The sequence below is a fragment of the Schistocerca piceifrons genome, chromosome 1 (genome assembly GCF_021461385.2).
Source record: "Schistocerca piceifrons isolate TAMUIC-IGC-003096 chromosome 1, iqSchPice1.1, whole genome shotgun sequence".
In the NCBI taxonomy this organism is placed as follows: Eukaryota; Metazoa; Arthropoda; class Insecta; order Orthoptera; family Acrididae; genus Schistocerca; species Schistocerca piceifrons.
Genome location: NC_060138.1, coordinates 330,864,112 through 330,886,424, shown reverse-complemented (window position 1 = coordinate 330,886,424; position 22,313 = coordinate 330,864,112). Strand labels below are relative to the sequence as shown.

At 42.6% G+C, this 22,313-nt stretch overlaps 1 protein-coding gene and 1 pseudogene across 1 annotated transcript in view; one reads left to right on the top strand and one right to left on the bottom strand.

Annotated features, from left to right (window-relative positions):
- Positions 1-22,313, top strand: part of LOC124787515 (peroxisomal acyl-coenzyme A oxidase 3) — a 187,228-nt gene that overhangs the window by 12,843 nt on the left and 152,072 nt on the right. The gene's annotated exons all lie outside the window — the stretch shown is intronic.
- On the bottom strand, positions 12,743-12,860 carry LOC124726809 (annotated as a pseudogene).

Here is a 22,313-nt window from a genome sequence, read left to right as displayed (position 1 = left end):
GTATCCTCCTTTCAAGACACTGTCCATTCCGCTCAACTGCTCTTCCAAGTCCTTTGCTGTCTCTGACAGATTTACAATCTCACCGGCGAACCTCAAAGTTTTTATTTCTTCTCCGTGGATTTGAATTCCTACTCCGAATTTTTCTTTTGTTTCCTTTACTGCTTACTCAATTTACATGTTGAATAGACTTACATAAATGAAGCAGGGTGAGAATAAATTGGAACTATCAGTTTAATAAGTCACAGCTGCAAAATACTAACGCGAATTCTTTACAGACAAATGGAAAAACTGCTAGAAGCCGACCTCGGGGAAGATCAGCTTCCAATCGGCTTTCTGTACAAATTGTAAATAGCCTTTCGCTCCCTGTATTTTACCCCTGCCACCTTCAGAATTTGAAAGAGAGTATTCCAGTCAACATTGTCAAAAGCTTTCTCTATGTCTACAAATGCTAGAAAAGTAGGTTTGCCTTTCCTTAATCTTCCTTCTAAGACAAGTCGTATGGTCAGTATTGCCTCACGTGTTCCAACATATCTACGGAATCCAAAATGATCTTCCCCGAGGTCGGCTTCTACCAGTTTTTCCATTCGTCTGTAAGGAATTCGCATTAGTATTTTGAAGCTGTTACTTATTAAACTGATAGTTCCAACTTATTCTCACCCTGCTTCATTTATGTAAGTCTTTTATTGTCTTATTTCACTCATCGTTTTGGACATTATTGAAACTTAGCAGGACGGTGGCACGGTTTGGCCTCCACCCCCTCCCCTTGCCACCCCCTACCTACCCCGTTTCGCTACAGTAGGTGCTGCTGCGCAGCTAGCAAAGTCAGCGCAGGTGGGAGGCTCGTGGTGTGGTTAACAATGGAGGCGGCCGTCAGCAGCAGACACAGGTGCGATCAGCGCAGCCGAGTCAGCGCCAGCCAGGCAGCGAGCGGTCCCACGGCAGCCTCGCAGCTGAAATTCCACGCTTCCGCCGCGCTGGCGCCGCCGTAAGCTCGCGGCAGGTGCCTTCCCTGGCTGTGGCAATCGCACGCACCTGCATCTCCCAACCAGCCCGTTGCACTGCCGCAGCCGCTGCTGCTGCCTGCCCACCCTAACCAGTGTTGCTTTTTTGTTCCGCAGAGGATTTAAGGTTACTGTTCCAAAAGACTAAAACTTTTTCTGTCTACGACTAGGATTGTAAAACTACCGTATGCATCCGTACACTACCATTAGCAAGCGTCGAATAGGGTAGTTTTCCTAGTCGCTTTGGACTGGTAAGGTCGTATCCGCGTTACCTGTACGTTAGGCCGGCCGGTGTAGCCGTGCGGTTCTAGGCGCTTCAGTCTGGAACCGCGCGACCGTTACGGTCGCAGGTTCGAATCCTGCCTCGGACATGGATGTGTGTGATGTCCTTAGGGTCCGCAGCTCGTGGTCGTGCGGTAGCGTACTCGCTTCCCACGCCCGGGTTCCCGGGTTTGATTCCCGGCGGGGTCAGGGATTTTCTCTGCCTCGTGATGACTGGGTGTGGTGTGGTGTCCTTAGGTTAGTTAGGTTTACGTAGTTCTAAGTTCTAGGGGACTGATGACCATAGATGTTAAGTCCCATAGTGCTCAGAGCCATTTGAACCATTTTTTTGATGTCCTTAGGTTAGTTAGGTTTAAGCAGTTCTAAGTTCTAGGGGACTGATGACCTCAGATGTTAAGTCCCATAGTGCTCAGAGCCATTTGGACCATTTTGTACGTTAGGTGTACTGCATACCTATCGGCTGTTACCTCATAACGATCACTTTCTTTCCGTATGCTATCAATGTGTCACTAGATTACCCTAAAAACCGGAAGCAGTGGACAGCCTAGAAACTGAGTGGGATATATATATATATATATATATATATATTAAGGGGCTGGGAAACCTACATGGCATTTTTCTATATAGTAGTCTTGTCTGTTACTTAACAATAAAAAAAAATGTTCAAATGTTTATGAAATCTTATCAGACTTAACTGCTAAGGTGATCAGTCCCTAAGCTTACACAATACTTAACCTAAATTATCCTAAGGACAAACACACTCACTCATGCCCGAGAGAGGACTCGAACCTCCGCCGGGACCAGCCGCATAGTCCATGAGTGCAGCGCCTTAGACCACTCGGCACTTCTACATCTCCATACATACTCCGCAATCCACCATACGGTGCGTGGCGGAGGGTACCTCGTACCACAACTAGCATCTTCTCTCCCTGTTCCACTCCCAAACAGAACGAGGGAAAAATGACTGTCTATATGCCTCTGTACGAGCCCCAATCTCTCTTATCTTATCTTTGTGGTCTTTCCGCGAAATGTAAGCAGGCGGCAGTAAAATTGTACTGCAGTCAGCCTCAAATGCTGGTTCTCTAAATTTACTCAGTAGCGATTCACGAAAAGAACGCTTCCTTTCCTCTAGAGGCTCCCAACCGAATTCCTGAAGCATTTCCGTAACACTCGCGTGATGATCAAACCTAACAGTAACAAATCTAGCAGCCCGCCTCTGAATTGCTTCTATGTCCTCCCTCAATCCGACCTGATAGGGATCCCAAACGCTCGAGCAGTACTCAAGAATAGGTCGTATTAGTGTTTTATAAGCAGTCTCCTTTACAGATGAACCACATCTTCCCAAAATTCTACGAATGAACTGAAGACGACTATCCGCCTTCCCCACAACTGCCATTACATGCTTGTTTCACTTCATATCGCTCTGCAATGTTACGCCCAAATATTTAATCGACGTGACTGTGTCAAGCGCTACACTATTAATGGAGTATTCAAACATTACGGGATTCTTTTTCCTATTCATCTAAATGGTTCAAATGGCTCTGAGCACTATGGGACTTAACATCTGTGGTCATCAGTCCCCTAGAACTTAGAACTACTTAAACCTAACTAACCTAAGGACATCACACACATCCATGCCCGAGGCAGGATTCGAACCTGCGACCGTAGCAGTCTCGCGGTTCCGGACTGAGCGCCTAGAACCGCTAGACCACCCCGGCCGGCTCCTATTCATCTGCATTAATTTACATTTATCTATATTTAGAGTTACTTGCCTTTCTTTACACCAATCACAAATCCTGTCCAAGTCATCTTGTATCCTCCTACAGTCACTCAACGACGACACCTTCCCGTACACCACAGCATCATCAGCAAACAGCCGCACATTGCTATCCACCCTATCCAAAATATCATTTATGTAGATAGAAAACAACAGCGGACCTACCACACTTCCTTGGGGCACTCCAGATGATACCTTCACCTCCGATGAACACTCACTATCGAGGACAACGTACTGGCTTCTATTACTTCGAGCCACTCACATATTTGGGAACCAATCCCATATGCTCGTACCTTAGTTAGGAGTCTGCAGTGGGGCACCGAGTCAAACGCTTTCCGAAAGTCAAGGAAAATGGCATCTGTCTCATACCCTTCACCCATGGTTCGCAAGATATCATGTGAAAAAAGGGCGAGTTGCGTTTCACAGGAGCGATGCTTTCTAAAGCCGTGCTGATGCATGGACAGCAACTTCTCTGTCTCAAGGAAATTCATTATATTCCAACTGAGAATATGTTCGAGAATCCTGCAACAAACCGATGTTAAGGACTTAACAATATACGGTATTTATAACAAAACTGAAATTGTCAAAGTTGAATTCAGGTTTTATTCGAAAATTGTTGATTTGCAACGTAAAACAGAGGGATGCTGTAGCAAAAATAAAGAAAACATTACGGATTTTTCATACAGAGCTAGAAAACGCAATTTCGTTAACAAAAGGGTAAAAAAAGCCGCAAAACAAAAATATATCAAACGTCACTTCAATACTTCATTGAACTTATATAGAATATATTTCTGTCATTCATAAACAGCTTTCCCATTAATCAATAATAACAGGAAACTCTTGCCTTTGCCGGCCGGGGTGGCCGAGCTGTTCTAGGCGCTACAGCCTGGAACAGCGCGACCGCTACGGTCGCAGGCTCGAATCCTGCCTCGGGCTTGGATGTGTGTGATGTCCTTAGGTTAGTTAGGTTTAAGTAGTTCTACGTTCTAGGGTACTGATGACCTCGGAAGTTAAGTCCCATAGTGCTCAGAGCCATTTGAACCATCTCTTGCGTTTGATCATCATGACGAACATGCTACTCAGTATAAAATAACAACAATAATTATGTACATATTTTTTTTATTTTTGTACATGTAAACTATTCTTGCATCAAAAGTAATTGCTTTGGGTACATAAAAGCGCAGAAGTTATGCGATCAACTAAATTTTATTACTTGTAAAAGGCGATTTATATTCTTTAAGGCTATAAAATATACAATGGACTAACACTGAGTGACGTGGGTTCTAATTATACGCAAAACAAACAAAAACACATAAAACAAACGGAAGTCGTCTGTTCCCATTTTTTCTCTTACACATCCACTTATGTTTCTTTCCCCATCAATACTATCAATACCACAGGTAACCCTACCATTTACTATGTCTTTTATGTAGTTTACCAAAGCTACCGAACTGTACTTTTGGTAGAGTGGAACTCTGTCTACGAAACTCGTCAGTTGGCAGCTTTAGCCACACACATTGTTTTATATTTCAAGATCGCAGTAAATTTGTAAGGCGCAGGATTTTGAGGAACAAATCAGTCCTCGCGTGATTACAGAGTTTTCCGTGACATCATCCATGACATTTATATCTACATCAGAACTCTGCAAGTCACCTGGCGGTGTGTGGCAGAAGCTAAAGAAATACCACATGGCTTACAGATCGTAGATTTAGTGACTCTTAATAACCTCCATGAGTCCTCACAGTAGATGTTCTTGTTGATCGTAAACTGCTGAAAAATCTAGAAAGAATTGCAAAAATCTGTGGTTTGCTTAAGAATGACGATCATTAAGTTGAGGTACATACACAGCTCAAAAGAATTAGGGGAACATGACCCTGGGAGTCAGTCATACTCTATTCGCTGTAGTTGAGGATTGAATATTCTACCAAATTATACCCTTATCTTTCAGAAATGAGCTACACAACGAAACATTATTACATCCTCGTTCTTATACATAACAAGAACTGAAGTCACTAACAGGTGTGGAAAACAAAGTGGAAACAGTCAAAAAAATGGCTCTGAGCACTCTGGGACTTAACTTCTCAGGTCATCAGTCCCCTAGAACGTCGAACTACTTAAACCTAACTAACCTATGGACAACACACACATCCATGCCCGAGGCAGGATTCGAACCTGCGACCGTAGAGGTCGCGCGGTTCCAGACTGTAGCACTTAGAAGCGCTCGGCCACTCCGGCCGGCGGAAACAGTCATTCGTCCCGTATTCTTGGGTGTTTTTGATTGGACTTCGAGAGCTGGAATAATACGTGTGCTCTCCGAGAGCGTTTATCATTATCTGACTCCTACGTGTCATGTTCCGGACATCAGTCTGTGGTATCCACTCCCATTTTTCAATGAGAGCCATTGAGAGTTCTTTGGGGGTCTGTGGTGGAACGGGACCACCACGAAGACGTCTGTCAGGCATGTCTCACACATGCTGGATGGGGTTTAGGTCGGCACTCACTACTGGCTCTTCCATTGCTTTAATGTCCAGGCTTCAAAGACATCCCTGGTGCCTCCCCCCACATCGACCCTGGAATTTTCATAGTTGAGAATGAATTAAGGGCCACGACCATATGCAGCAGGCACCACATGGTCCAACAGGATCTGTTCGATGTAATGCCTGGTTGCTAGGCGCCCATGGACAACGACCAGATTCGTACGGCTGTCAAAACTGGTGCCTACCTATACCAACACATAACCTCGGCCGAATATGTCGACTCCCTGGACAATATTCGGTAGGTATCGCTTACCCACATGAACACATGTCAGAGCAAATCTAGACTCGTCTGTGAATCAATTGTTAAAAAAACAGTCTTAATCGCATTTATTGTTATTATACCGCCAACCGGTTTCAACCCGACGTTGAGGTCATCTTCTGGGCGTTTACACCATTGGTCGACTGCTGGTGGTGTCACTCCTGTCTGATAGTTTCCTGCTGCTATGTAGACACGAGTGACACCACTAGCAGTCGACCAATGGTGTAAACGCCCAGAAGATGACCCCAACGTCGGGTTGAAACCGGTTGACGGTATAATAATAATAAATGCGATTAAGACTGTTCATGAATAATTGATTAATCATACAAATCGCTGCTTCATCTCCACAACCATGTTGTCCAAAAACCGTCTGTGAATGATACGTTTCTCCAGTGACAACTGCCAGGGGGAACAGCAGAACTGTAGGCGAGCTGCGAGTTGCCGTGTCAAGCGGGGCACTCGAATAGTACGTCTGGGTTGAAAGGTGATTTCTCGTAACCTATTTCTTAGAGTCTGATCGAACACAGCGGCTCCAGTGGCTCTTCTGAGATCGTCTTGCAGTGCTCTTGCGGTAGCCGTACGATGCCGCAACGCTGAGATGGTCAGATATAGGTCTTCACGTGGGGCTGTAAAACGTCAACGACATTGTCGAACTCGCTTTGTGCACCGGCCTGCCTTCCTGTAGCGTGTCCAAAACCTCTGGAAGACAGCTGTTGAGATATTGGCATATGCAGCAACGCGACGGAGAATCCGTACTTCTTGGGTGAAACAGACTGCATTTGCAACTTGCACTGCATTAAAATGTCCCGTTACATGTGCTTGGTTGTATATAACGTCCACAAATGGGAGCTGCCGCCAGTGTACCTCACTAGCGAACATCGGGCCACCGGTAATAACTTCCTTGTGAGGGGTCACTTGATACTGACAACAGAGCACGACTGATGGCGAATGACTTTAGTTGTTACATACATTGAAAGCGAAGATCTAAAGCAGTGCAACAATTCCACAGGTACCGCCTATATCAAAATAGACCCAACGTATCGGACATTCATACACGTTTTCCCTTTATTCTTTTGAGAAGCTTACGTTTAACAATACACAGGTAACTGCTCCCTATTTTTTTCTACGTCCTTCTGTTCCTGAGTGTCATCCAACTATCATACTTCTCTAGTCTCAGACTGTACCTCTGAAAAGGCGATGGAAGCTACTTTTATTTCTGGAACGGTCCATTTCAGCCAGAAACTCTTGAAGGCTTGTTGTGTGTGTGTGTGTGTGTGTGTGTGTGTGTGTGTGTGTGTGTGTGCGTGTGCGTGCGTGCGTGAAAGAGTGTATCGTCGATGATTTTCTCAATATGTGTTGCAACATACCATACCGCCACCCTGGTATCTCATATTGTAGTGTAATAATCGACAGTCAACATATCTGACATGGCGAACAGACTTTTGAGTCTATTTTGAATACAGAATTTTGGAATTTTAACAGCAATTTATAGAAAGAGGATCACCATCCGCCTTGCAGCGATTTCAATCTCGATGCTAGGTTTGTGGAGACGCGTCTTCTCGAGACCGTGGACTCTTAGTACGCAGCTGTCAGTTTATTTCCGCCGATATTTATCTCACTGCAAATTTTTGAGGCACGACACTACGCAGCTGTTAGTCAGCGCACGTTTCCGACGATATCTTATTGAGCGTTGACTTTGTAAGCGCTGAGTCAACACAGAGCAGATTATGTCCCAACTGACAGCTGAATCAATGTTACGTCACAGCAGGCAAGTGTGTCCGCATATGTTCGGTCTCTCACACTGATGGCGACTCAATTGATGTATCCCGTTCTTTGGAGAAGATGTCTGAGGAGAAGAACTGATAAATATTGTAAGACACTTTGACAAAAAAGAAATATGGATCTTCCAAGAATGAAGTGTACATGAAATATTGTGTGTTAGGTAGAATACAAATTACTGATAAAATACCAGTTTTCCTTTGCACAGTCCGACATGTGCAAAGCTTTGTAATATAGTATATATTACACATTGATATGTGGTTCTGAGTAGACAAGACGGGTTGCTGACGCAACTACTTAGACCCGAAGACGATCCTGACTGATCGAAACAAGTAATCGATAAATGAGCTTTATCTTCATTTTTGCAATAAGTGACAAATGAAACCGCGCTGCCGTTAAGTAGTTGGTATTTCCGTGAACATTGATATTTTCATGAACACAGTATCTTTTTGTAGAGAGGTATTCGTCGGTGTCCAGTTTAGACTGAACGAGAATGAAGCTGAAAATCAGAAATTGTCTCAAGTGATTTAAGAAAAAGAAACTGAAACTTTAAAGAGATGGGCAGACACGTGTTTAGATCCCCGTTTCATCCCGAGTAAGTGAAGCCATTAACATTGGTCAGCAGTGCTCCGTAGCAATCTTCTTATATTCCAGACAAGCAGAACATTTGCTTTTCGTTGTAGAAAATTGAGAAAAGAGAGTGACTCAATATGACAAACTTCCATCAGCGACAGGTTATTCTATTGCTGAGTGTTCGGAATCAGTTATTAGTGACTCTTAAATTTATTAGGTGTAGTGAGGGGAACAGTGATCCAGACCGATACCGGTAAATACGACTCATGAGAATATATCCGAACCAAAAAGTAATAGTGGAGGAAGACCAAACTTCATTGATTTGATTCGTAGAGAACTGAAGAACTGAATGCCATAAAGTTAACTCAAGCAAGTGACTTCAGAGTTCGGTAAGAACGTCGAAAAACCGATTTTTGAATTTACCTTTCGATTCACACGCAGAGCACCGGCAATAGGACGACAGACTCTAAACATCTGATCTGCTCCAAAAACGCAGAACATTCGTCAAGGACAATTGTTCCCTTTGTCTCCATAAACAAGTTAGGTTTCTATGTAGCTAGTACTACCCGAAACATAACGCGTCAGACTTCCTGCCTCCTGCCTTCAGTAACAGCGATGGCTCGGGGTGGGGTCCAGCATGTTACTTTTCCAGTTCTGGTACTTTCCAAGGACGCATTTGGTCCATGACGTATGTGACTTTTGGATGCTTCGTGTCGTACAAGCGTTGTTCCTTGACAAGTAAAATTGTTTCCTAAGATTACAGCCTCTGAATCAAACAACAAGCTCTACACAGGCAACTTTCGAAGAAAGAACGTCTATAATTAGAGAATCCTGGCCCGTCTGCCTCTTCATTCATCAGACTCGAACATTGGTATATGCTGTCTGTTTTAGAGCAGAGAATCAGATGCAGATGTTCCTTTAATCATTGCTGCTGCAACCACGAATGGAATGAAATTCTTCTAATCATGTCGCTAGTTGTTTGCATCCATCCATGAGCTAATAGTATTCGACCTGTATTCCAAACGTGGGCTGAAGACGTGTAAAATGCTGAGACAATTTTCGATTGCATTTTGATGATATGCAGCAAGAGTAGACGTCGCACTTTCGTAACGCTGCGTCTCCTTTTCCAGGGTCATTTTTCTCGAACAGCGGTCGCGAGTAGTCTGAGTTGTTGAACAGTGAGTTCTCAAGCGACGGTATTTTCGCAGCATCTCGTCGTATGAGACTTTTCCTCGTACACTGGGTACATATCACCAAATTACGCGGGCAGACATCGGTATGTATTCAACTGAAGTCGGATACACAATCGATGTACGTTATTCACATGCTAATAAATGACGAGCAGGCAAAGATACATGCGCATTGTCTTGGCCAGTGGCCTCTTCACATTCAACAAACCCATTCAACAAACGTAACCCTCCGTGAAAGCTTTTGTGAAAATCGAAGAAGGAATGCTAATGTTATACGGACTTTGCACACAATTTGTTATTTTACATATGTTCTAGATTGTTACTTGCGTCCATTTATGAGCTAGCGACTATACTTCTGATGTGCTGAATCGAGGATACCTAACTACTAGCGTGTAATTCCCCCTTTGGCCATAATGACATCGCCGACGCGCCGTGGCATGGTCCAGGACACACCAGAAGCGTTTCGTGCCTGATTCACCGACGCCCACAATTTGTCGGAACTGTCTCCAAGACGCGCATCTCACTCGTTGACATCCAGATGTGCTCAAATGAACTGGGGCAGCGACATGTGTATGACACTGCCTCAACAATTCCTACACAAATACGAGCGACTGAGAGATAAATTGTCTTGTTGAAGATACTCGTTGCCTGAAGGACATGCACATGAGCATAGAGTAAGTCCTGTATCATCCACCGATGAGAGAAAATAGTAGGTGTATTAGGGGCCTCATTTCATCCCAACCAGTCGACGCCCACAAGCAAATACCTCCATCATCTGCCGAAGGGGTCCTTGCTGGGAAACGAAGTTCATCACATTATGTAGTTTACAGCATACTTGTAAATTACACAGTCCAGTCATATTAATGTGGCCTTGTCCGACGTCCACGTGCTGTGACCGCACACAGACGCCAGGTGGCAGCAGTAGCAGTGCAAGGTATATAAAGTGTGAAGGGAAAACGCCAAAAACGTTGTTTTCATTGTCGTAATGCAGATACGGAGCGATTTACCTGATATCGAAAAGGGCGTGATCATTGGCTTTCGGGCCAAGGGTGGAAGCATTTCTGAAACTGCTACGTTCATAAACTGTTTGCGTCCCACTGTGGTCAAAGTATACCGTGCATGACGAAACAGCGCTATACAAAATACACCTCCCGTCCCCCATGCGGATCCTCTACTACCTGATTCCTTTCCCCCATCTGCTCGCCGGCCGGGGTGGCCGAGCGGTTCTAGCCACTACAGTCTGGATCCGCGCGACCACAACCTGCCTCTGGCATGGACGTGTGTGATGTCCTTAGGTTAGTTAGGTTTAAGTAGTTCTAAGTTCTAGGGAACTGAGGACCTCAGAAGTTAAGTCCCATAGTGCTCAGAGCCATTTGAACCAACCCATCTGCTCCTCTTCCTCGAACATATCCGCATCCTCTACACCTCTCACTGCCTTGATCCCCCTCATCCCCTGGTTGCTCCTCTCCTCTCCAACCCCCGCCCTCTGCTGCGCCTTCACCATTGTCCCCCCTACCCTTCACTTCTACACACTTCATCTCCTTTCCCAAGGTGGCTTCCATCGACTCCCCCTCCCGGATGATGCCCTCTCTCACTCCATTTATCCCTCCTATCAACTCTGATCCTCACCTCCCCCTCTTTTCCTCTGTCCTTCCCCGGGCTCCCTCTTCCTCCCCTTTCATTCTGTTTTTTTTTTCCACCTACCCTCTCTTGCCTCCCTTCTCTACCCCGAGTCCTTTTTCCTCTCCCTTCCACTGCCTTTCCCCCTCCTTCTCGCGTCTGCCCACCCCTTTTCTATATTCCCTCCTTCCATCGGCTCCCTCTTTTTTTTTCTTTTCCTCTCCTCCCCCTCCCCCTTTTCCCCCTCATAGGTCCGGGCTCTCCCCCCTCCCATCTGCTGCCGTGTCACCTGTATAGTGCTGTTATAAATGAGTGTTCAATGTTGTGCGTCCCCTGTCAGTGTCGCGAACAGCCACCATACTTTCACTAGTTGTGTTTTTATCTCGTGGGAACAGAAATCAGACTGTCGCCGTGTTTTTTTTAATTGTGCATGTCTCCTTCCCGTGTGCCTTCATCCGCATCGTCAACACCATGTTTGTATTTTAAGTTCCGCAACCTTCCGCCATTTTACTGTTATTATCAAAGTCACCATTTTATCGCCTTTTTTATATTGTTTGTTCTCTCACCATTGTTTTGTTTAACTTTCTCTCGGCTGTAGAGCAGCGTATTAAGCTGCCATCAGCCCGCCCCTCCCCAGGTGGAGGGAATCGGAAATCAATAAAGAAAAAAAAACTATGCAAAACCGGCGCCAAGGCAACTGTGGGGCACCACGGGCCGTTGAGATGATAGTTGAAGAGACAACATCGCGGCTACAGATAACCTGCGAAAAACAATTATAGATTTTGGCCTCTGATACATCGTGTATACGGATGGCGTTAACCCTCTCAGCATCAACTAAAGCTTGAAGACGATACACTGAAGCACCGAAACTGGTAGCCATACAATAAAAGACATCTTAAGGACGGCTGAAGGTGTTTCATTTTCCTACGTATGGGCTGCAGATGTCAGGGGAGAACAACGGCTGTGGAGACGTGTAGGGACGAATAAACGTGCAACTATTGAGTGGCTGACCGCCCAGATGAACCAAGAGACTACCAACACTGTCTCCTCAACGGTCGTTCAGCGATCGTTGCTGCATGGTTCATGAACCCTTACTGATTGCTGTTCATCGATGATGCAGACTGGAATTTGGATGCCCCAGTACCGCAATTGGACGTCCACTGCGTGGTGATAAGTGATCTTTTCAGATGGATCACGTTTTATGTTCCATTGGATAGATGGCTGTTGGTACGTACGGCGTAAAACGTCTGAAAATAAAGAGTCCAGGCCGGAGGAGGAAGCGTTATAGCCTGGAGAATGTTTTTGTGGCATTCCGTTGGTGAACAGGTCATTCTGGAAGGCACAATGGATCAACAAAGTATGCATCTATCGTTGTGGACCTTGAGCACCCCTACATACAGTTTGTTTTTCCTCAGCTGGATAGTATCTAGCAGCAGGACAATGCAACGTGTCACACAGCTCGCAGGGTACGTGCATGGTTTGGAGAGCACCAGAACTAAAAAAAAACGAAACAAAACTCCTACCAAACAGGCAATGAAGGCCCATAGGTACCGACCGATCGCCGTCTCATTTTCAGCCCACAGGCGTCATTGGATGCCGATAGGGAGGGGCATGTGGTCAGCACACCACTCTCCCAGCCGTATGTCAGTTTCCGAGACTGGAGCCGCTACTTCTCAATCAAGTAGCTCGTCAGTTTGCCTCACAAGGGCTGAGTGCACCCCGCTTGCCAACAGCACTAGGCAGACCGGCTGGTCACCCATCCAAGTGCTAGCCCAGCCCGACAGCGCTTAACTTCGGTGATTTGACGGGAACCGGTGTTACCACTTCGGCAAGGCCGTTGGCCCGAGCACCAGAACGAGTTTCAAAAATAGTTCAAATGCCTCTGAGCACTATGCGACTTAACTTCTGAGGTCATCAGCCGCCTAGAACTTAGAAATAATTAAACCTAACTAACCTAAGGACATCACACACATCCATGCCCGAGGCAGGATTCGAACCTGCGACCGTAGCGGTCGCTTGGTTCCAGACTGTAGCGCCTAGAACCGCACGGCCACTCCGGCCGGCCCAAAACGAGTTTACCATGCTCCCCTAGCCACTAACCTCCCCGGGTTTATACCCAACTGAGAATCTGTGGGACCACCTCAATCGTGCAGTTCGCAACAAGTATCGTCAACCGAGAAACCTGACGGAGCTGGTCACGGCACAGGAGTCGCCGTGGCTCCACATCCCTGTCGGAACCCTCCAGAACTTCACTGACTCTCTTTCTGCACGTCTCGCAGCAGTGTGCGCGGAAAAAGTTATCCTGCAACTCAGCACTCTCCGCATTAAAAAACATTGTCACAAAGGAAAGGAATGATAACTGACAGATAGATATCATAGGACTGGCCGGGGATCGAACCTGATGTCTTATGATCAATAATCAGGCACTGCAACCAAGAAAGTAATTAATTCCTTGTGCTTTCTGTTAGGGTACCTTCTTGGTCATTGAGCATAATGTGAAATTAACTTTTAAAGTCGTCTCGCATGTTGGGTTGAATTGTTTTTAAACTAAATGCTGCTCCTATTACATTCAGCCACCGGGCTACGCTATCCCTCTGCTATAATCCATGATAGTCGATGGCGATAGCTGTCACTAGATCGTTATGTGAATCAGGCAGTTGCCGTTTGCCTCAGAGATGGTGTTCAGTGTACATTCGTGACATTGTGGCCAGTGACAAGACCAGTGGCTGCACGAAATCGGAGGGATTGAACATCGAATATTCTCGTCTTGGTAACAAACAAATACTCATATCGCAGTTCTTGCGGCCAGCATCAGGCTTGAAGACTTCCGTAGTCATGTTATACGCCGACTTATTCCAATCGACCTAAAGAGAGGGGTATTCTGTCTCAAAATTATATTTAACTTAATTCCTCACGAGTATACTTTATGTTCCTGAAACAAAGTTATAAGTTGGTGGGGAATGCATGTTAATGAAGGTCGTAACCAGATATAATTTGGTGCTTAGAGTGTGTACTTTCATCTAGTAACCCACATCTGTATCGTGCATCCGCAGGCTTAAAGCTACATAAGATATTAATGTTTACTCCTAGTGTGACATAACTCGTCTCGAGATAAGAACTCATGCGTAATTCCCAAGTGTGCTCCAGCGTTTTACACACTTTACATCAAGCATATCGTGACGTGAGAAACTTCCGTACCACTGACATCGGGTGTAGACTTAGGGTCGAGTATTTTCGCAGATTCCTCTAGAATTTAAGGCGAAAATCAGAGAGGCTTCCACAAATCAGTCTAAATAAATATTTAATGTCTCAGCCAAAAAATATATTGTAACTGAATACAAATAAAAGTCAGGTTAACAATACCCCAATAACGCATCGATCTTGAGTAACCTGTCCTCTCCCAATACAAAGGGAAAGGAATAGGAAGAACAAAAGTTAGCGGTATGTAACACGTTACGCAAAGAAGAACGGAACTGGAATGAAGTTCCAGGGACTGCGAAAGCACTAGGAGGTATAAAAACTACCGTGTAGAAGGATATTTGAAACTGAAGATGTACAGTTGCAATAAAATACTTATGTTATTCAACTGAACTCGTCAACGAAGTGCTTGGTTCATTTCCCATTGTGTTCCAGTCACGGCTATTGAACTATGGGAAACTCCTCAACGAACAAGTCTGGGATGGTATTGGTTCTACTTAAACGCACAGTTTCGATTGCTCCTGGAATGTTTCTTTCAACATGTTTCAGTATTGAAAAACATCACTTTTCTTACCAATTTAATCCAAGAACATTCCTAAAAGCGGTCGTATGCGTTTTGAAACTGAACAAGAGAGCGTCTAGAGTATTTCATAACGTAAAATTTCTATACGAAGGGAGCAATAAAATCATTATATATCACAGCCATTACTAAGTGTTTGAGGAGACAGAGAATGATTGAGACAATATCTTATACTTTCTATATTGTTCATTGTGTCTAATGCGTAATGCATTAACTATTATAACCTCACATTTAATAATTTAAAAAGGCTTGCATTCCATTTGATCATATTATTGCGAAACAGTCTTGAGTTTTTCTGTGTTTCAGGAAGACGAAATGGTAGGGCTTCAGTCTTTCAATTATTGTTTATCGGACATTTCAGATTTGTGAGGTGTACAACAGAGATATTGGTACATCTTATTAAGTATCTACAATGCCGTTGGCAATAAGAACCAGGAATCATCGGAAAACAAATGAGTCCGAGTCTGTGTTAGTATGGGTGAAAGGTGCTCTTAATTGTAGCAAGATTAAAGTTGTTGGTAATGTGACACATTATTATAAAATTTTTCATTAGGGATCTGGCGAAATTTAAAAATGAAAGGGAGAAAGAATTAACAGGATCTAGTATCCGAAAACATCACTGACGGATCTCAAGAGTGTTCTGTTTGCTCACTGTAATGAGTATCGCCACAGACAAGACACTCTAGGGTGTGAAAGTTGTTACTGTTTGACAGGTGAAGCGAAACTAACGCTTCCAGCGGTGTGAGATCAGGTACTTACACCCGTTTAAAGATAATGTTTGTTTGTAATTATTTTCCACTTAATTAACAAAATAGTTATATATTTGTGTTTCATGCATTCGTAAGTTACCAAGAAGTAAGAATTATCGTGAAATACGAGTAAAAACAGCCGAATCACACTGATTCAGTGACATAAGCTGCAACTCATTACATGAAGAAATACTTGCGAATATGCCAGCTTATTCCACTGCAAGCAAGGAATATAAACACATTTCATGCATGAGAAGCACATATTTCTGTTGTTATCTCTTGTTATTACCATAGGTACTTTCCTTGACACTTAAAAATTGTTTATGGAGTCCAATGATTCGCCCTTTCTTATATTTCATTCGACTTCCTAATACTCGAATATTTTTGTAAACGTAATTACTTTTGTTTCAAAAGCGAACGTGTTGAAGATCCTTGCCCTTTGGGGCCCAGATTTAGCAAAAGTTGTTTATCCTGTGTTGGGAAACAGTTTTATTGCTTTTGATTATTTATTATTACGTCTATGCGGTTTTCTCCTTTGCTGCAGTTGTGGTGGCTTATTTGGTATGTTAAACAATGTGCGTATTATATTCCATATAAGCTAGGTGTCCTTCGTTCCACATTCACTGATTTGGCTGAAAGTATAGCGAACAAAACTCCGCTTTATTGGATAGATATACGACGTCTTTCTGTAAAACGTCATCAGTTCTTCTGGTATTTATCAATAGGTTTTTATTATGAAACGAAAACGATATTACTCAACAAATGTCTGTGCGTTACGAGTGAATCGTAAATAAACAATCCCGCAATGCACCGTTTCGTATTTCCCAGCGTCCTTAGGAAATTAAATAATCACAAATGTGGTGTAATTTTTTAGTTATTGTCGATTTTTATATCACTACATACGCTCCCTGTTGTAAAAACTATATTACAAATCAATATAAACGTTATTATTCGCACTCACCCGATATGATATTCAGAAGTGTCGGTTGCTGGCCGCATGGGGCGCTGCTATCGCTGGGCGTAACAAAAACTAGTGTCGCGACTTATTTTAGAATGTGGTATCACATTAACGAGCCTTTCCTATAACTTCACAAGATTATTCAGATTTAAGAAAAACTGTTTAAATCCTGCAGGATTCGCTGATCTTCAGTACAATCTAGGAAATATGCAAACTGATCATCTGTGCGCAGCGTCCATATGATATTAGCATTCCTTCGTCAAGTTTCACAAACATCGCACGAAGGCGTCAGATTTTGTTGTGTAAGATGGTACGAAGAGAGTTTTGAATCTTTCCCTGCTCGTCATTTGTTAATCTGTGAATAACATAGATACATTGTGCGTCTGAATGTAGTCGAATTTACTACGTGATACCTGTCCGCGCAATTTAGAGCTGTGTACCTAGATTATGAGGAAAGGTCTCGTGCTACGAGTTGCCAGAAAAGTATTGTAGCCAGTGAATTTCGTAGTCAATAACTTAGACTGCTTGCGACCGCAGTTCCAGAAAAATGACCGAGTAAACTTTCAAGAGACGCCGGAAGTGCCCGATCTTCTGTGCTGCCCATTGTCCAAATGTAAGCGAAAATCTTTTTTATCATTCTACACAGGGACAAGAAATCTTTTATAATATATTAATCATTAGTTTCTTTTTTTGTATTATGTTATTTCTGTGAGCTTCTCTACTAAATCATAAGTGTATCAATCCAATTTACGAAAATGTGGAAGGCAAAAAACATTCTGCCATCTTGTAAAGGATGAAAAAGAATTTATTTCTACAATAGCTCTAAGGAATCAGTTTTTAGTGGAAAAGTGGCAATTTTTTCGCACACTGTAAATTGAAAATCTTAGTCAACATTGATTATTTAAGCTACAGATCAATATTACTAGATTCGTGGCGTTCTAAAATGTTACGAACTTGAGATACTTATTTTGTGACAGAACTTTTAAAAGGTGGTGATTAGTGTCCTGTAGAAGCAGTCGAGTAGTAAACTACGTCCGTTTGCATCCACTTTCAATGTTCTGTTCGTTCCATAGCGCTGTCGAAGCAATGAATGGTTTTCCTACTGATAATTGACTGCTCATTTACATGGGCGCTTGTCCCCACCCGTTCTTTCTGCGTGTCTGTCATGACATCTCCTTTTGATTTGAGGCTGTACAAATGGGGAAAGAATATTATGTTTTTGGAAACTGCCCTATACGCCATTTCACCGTGAATCGTGAAGCTACATTCATTGTGCTCATGCTTTACATTATTTGAAAGCTGTGTACCTGTGGCTATCCAAGAGTTCGCCAAAATACACGTGAACAACATGAAACGCTAGATAGGAAGTATTATCCCAGTAACATGTTTCATTCATGTTTCGCTCATCTCATTTTATTGTAAAACGCTCATTAACCCAAAATTGTAAAATTACGATTGCAGTTACTACCAATTCACAGTTCCCCCAATCTGGTATTGTCACTATAGGGTGTAAAACAGGATATTTTGTACTTATTCTGTATTGAAGAATCATTGGAGATCTTATTATCCTAACTAGTGCATAAACTTTAATTATGACTTCCTTTGAATAAAATATGGAGTAGCAAAATTTGCGATGGTTTAGTAACAATGTAACATTTTGCTCCCTTTAGGGTTCTACGGTTAAACGACACCATAACCAGGCACCTGGTAAATATCACATTTTTGGAGAGATGGAAATGTTACTTTTCTTTAAGGAAGGAGGAGGGAATACAAAGATTTAAAGTCCTGTCGGCTTTGAGGTCGTTGGAGACGGGACCGGAAAAATACTAGGAGGTATAGAGACTATCGTTCAAACGGATATTTGAAACTAAAGGCATACAATTGCATGAAGTACCTAAAAGATTCAATTGGACGCGTCAACGAAGTGCATTTTTCTTCTTCCATTGCGTTCCACTCACTTATATATGGCTCTTGAAGTACGGGAAACTCCTCAGCGAAGAAACGTTCTGTGCGCCACTTCTCTGTGAATCGTGTAAGCTACATTCAGTGTGCTCACGCATTAAATTATCTGAAAGCTGTGTACCTATAGCTATTTGAGCGTTCATCAAAATCCATATGAACGAAATAGAACACTCCGTAGGAAATATTATCTCAGGAATATGTTTCATTCGTGTCTGGCTCACCTTATTTTATTTCTAATCCTAGATTACTAAACCCTCGTAAAACTTAAGATTTCTGCTGGCACCAACTCGTGGTTCCCGCCAATCTAGTATTGTCAGTGGAGGGTGTAAAACAGGACATTTTGTACTTATTTTGTATGTGACATACCACTGGAGACCTTATAACCGTAACTAACTAGTGTGTAAACCATAGATCGTGACTTCCTTCGAATAAAATATGAAGTAGTAAACTTTGTGATGGTTTAGTAACAATGTAACATTTTCAATCCTTTAGTATTTTAAGGTTAAGCGATACCCCATCCAGGTACCTAATAAATAACAGATTTCTGATGAGATGGAAATGTTATTTTTCTTTAAGGAAAGAGGAAGGAATACAAATATTAAAATTCTCGTAGGCGTTAAGGTCATTAAAGGCAGGACACAAGCTCGGAATGGGAAAGGATAGTGAAGGGAAACGACCGTGTTATTTGCAAACAAATTTTTCCAACATTTGCCTTAAAACACATTTATGGAACGATAGAAAGCTAAGTCTAGGTGTCCAGATTGGAATATGAACCTCCGTCCTTGCGAAAACGAGTCCATTGTCTTACAACAGCATCACGTCGCTCGGTCCGTTATTAAGATATTTTTTGATGCCGCACTAAGAGTTCTTAAAAAATCAGACCTCAAAATTTTCCAGGTTTTCTGTGGTTTTAGTTTTCCTTTGCATTCGATGTTCTCTTTTTTACTTTCACTCCACTAAAACAATGGTTGGATATCCATACTTACATTATGATTCTTACGTGCCTCAAAACTGGAAGAATTTGTAATGATTTATTATGCCAAGGACCAAGGACTCGGGAATGAGAAGATCACGTAGCTGTTGTTTATCTGCATTGCAGAATGTATACTATATCCTTCAATAAATGAAAAGGAGATACCTCCACAGAAAACTTCACTAGTGAAACGATATCAGAGCAGAAAAACTTGTGCGCAGAATAGCAGAACTGAAGCAGAAAGGACTCACTACTCTATTACATAAAACTTCTATAATGTACATATCATCTTAAGCGATTGCAGGACCGACGTAACAAATACAAAAAATACGAGTGCAAATCAGAAAGCCTTTACCCCTATATTTTACTAGCCAAAGTAAGGTAAATATAGGTAATGACAAATATACAACATATTCTACGTACTTTACACTATTTTTCTACATAATCCCCATGCCGACTCACACATTTGTCCCATCGAAGCTATGAATTTGAGACGTCCCTGCTGTAGAATTCGTCCGACTGACTATGGAACCACCGTCGGACTGCTGTCTTGGCTTTATCGTCACTTTTGAATCGCTGACGAGAGAAGGTGGAATGTAAGACCGAGTATGTGGTGCTCATACTGTTTAGAACCGTGACTTACTCCTCACTCAAAAGAAGAAACTTTAATCAGAAGGCGGGAGCCAATGTGTGAGATCACTTTAGGAGTTCCCGTTGACACTGTGGAAAACTTTGTTTTATCAGTGCTGTAGACATTGTGCTTTAAACAGATACTTCAGTCTGAGTTTTTCAAATGTTTTATAATATTTCCCTACATTAAATCTATTGAAGGCCTCGAGTCGAACTACTGCCATTGCCATTGACTGAGTCAGTATTCTCATGTTTCGAAAACACATTATGAAATCTTTTCCAGCGGCTTTCTTATCCTTACTGAACCGATAGCTCAATGCTAGTTTTTCTGCACACGAAAAACACAAGTTTTCCAAAGTCTTTATTTGTTATCTCGAATGCTTTTTTTGTCCAGATCAATTACATACCGTCTCAGCACTTCTGTTTGACGATCGGTAACTGTCTTTAAATCTGTCTACGTTTCGAGGATACCCCTAAAACAAAAGTTTTATCCCTAAATTTAAAGATGTATTATTTTTTGAGGCATCTCTTTAAAAAATTTCTACAACGATAGCCTTCTTACGACTTCCCCGTTGAGGCCACATCCTTATTACAAACAACTCCGTAGTGTTGGGTCCGGTAGGTTTTGTTTATTTCCTGCTGCATTTACACTGGAGGTTTTATCTCTTACTTCATTAATAGTTGCATTGATTCCTTCCTTATCCCAGGTTCCCGTGTCACTTTTTCTGGTAAAATTTCTTGGCATTATGTTTACAAAGCATACAGCATTGATGGATGGACAGCCATACATTAGGATTTAAATTAAAAAAAAAAAAAAAAAATGCATCCACAGTCCAGTTTCAAAATCAAATATTAAATAACGGCAAAAGCTATTAACATAAAATGTCTTCTCGAAAATTCCTCGGGTAAGATGACGAACTAGCAAACGTCGTCATCTTACCCGACGCCGCCATTTCGGTTTTAAACTTTATTATTATTAGACTAGTTTATCGTCGACCACCTACACCAAACATTGTTCAAAAAAGGTTCAAAATGGCCATCATTCCCCTAGAACTTAGAACTACTTAAACCTAACTAACCTAAGGACATCACACACATCCATGCCCGAGGCAGGATTCGGACCTGCGACCGTAGCGGTCGCGCGGTTCCAGACTGTAGCGCCTAGAACCGCTCGGCCACTCCGGCCAGCACCATACATTGTTCTTTAAATTACAAATTGTACTTTGAGAATAGTTTATGGAAGAGCATAAACAGCTTACCACAGTCGAGTAATTTCTTACGCCGCGAACTGCGAAGTTCAAAAATTACAAATGCACATAAATAACACACACCTTTGTTGTTACTGTTCGCAAAGCAATCAGTCCCGAAGTTCCGTACGGCGAACTTCGCATCGCAACGCTCGAGTCTCAGAAACTGCTTGTAGAGGTGCTGCTAATCCAAGAATGCGTCTGAGAAATACTGTGTTCGTCATCTTCGTCACTTTACCCCACTTTCCCCTTCAAGAATTCAATCAACGTCGTTACATGTAACTTATGGTGTAAGTGTCTCCTGTATATCGCCGTCGATACGAGTCTTTGTTATTTCCATCGAAAGACGGTTGTGCTCTATTTTATATGCATTGTACATTTTAATATCATTCTGATTAAAGTAAAGAACCAGATTATTCCTCGATAGATCCTCTAATAAAATACTTAAGTTGGGCGCCATTGAAACAGGCTTGTTCTTTGAACTGACACATTTTTTACTAACTTGATGGAAACATCACGAGTGTATAACTCAAAGCAAACCCTAAGAATGAGGAAAGCCTTGTTCATCACCGGTCAGCCGTGTGAGATGCCACTCTTTCCTAACCTCTATGGAAATAAACGCAGCGAAACGTTTTAACTCATCCTGCAGCTGCAATAGACGAGCTTCGCCTCCCATTTCGATAGTTGATGGTACCTGCTCTAAGATGTTTCAGATAAAGTCAGCATTTAGCAAATGGGGAGCGGAACGTGAAAGTTAGGGAATCTTATTAACACTCACATTCCAGCTAGTATTCAGCCTGTTGAGAAGCGTGCGTTATACTGTTTCATAATGGCACTACCTTCGCCGTGAAGAGATATCATATTGATCAATTCTGCTCGAGCTTCTTTTTCTGTAACAAAGTCCAAGAAATGAAAGGTCAGTGTCACAGCTAATGTCATTATAATATCTGACGGTTACAGGACAAAACACACATATTTAAAAGCTGGAAATTAAACTA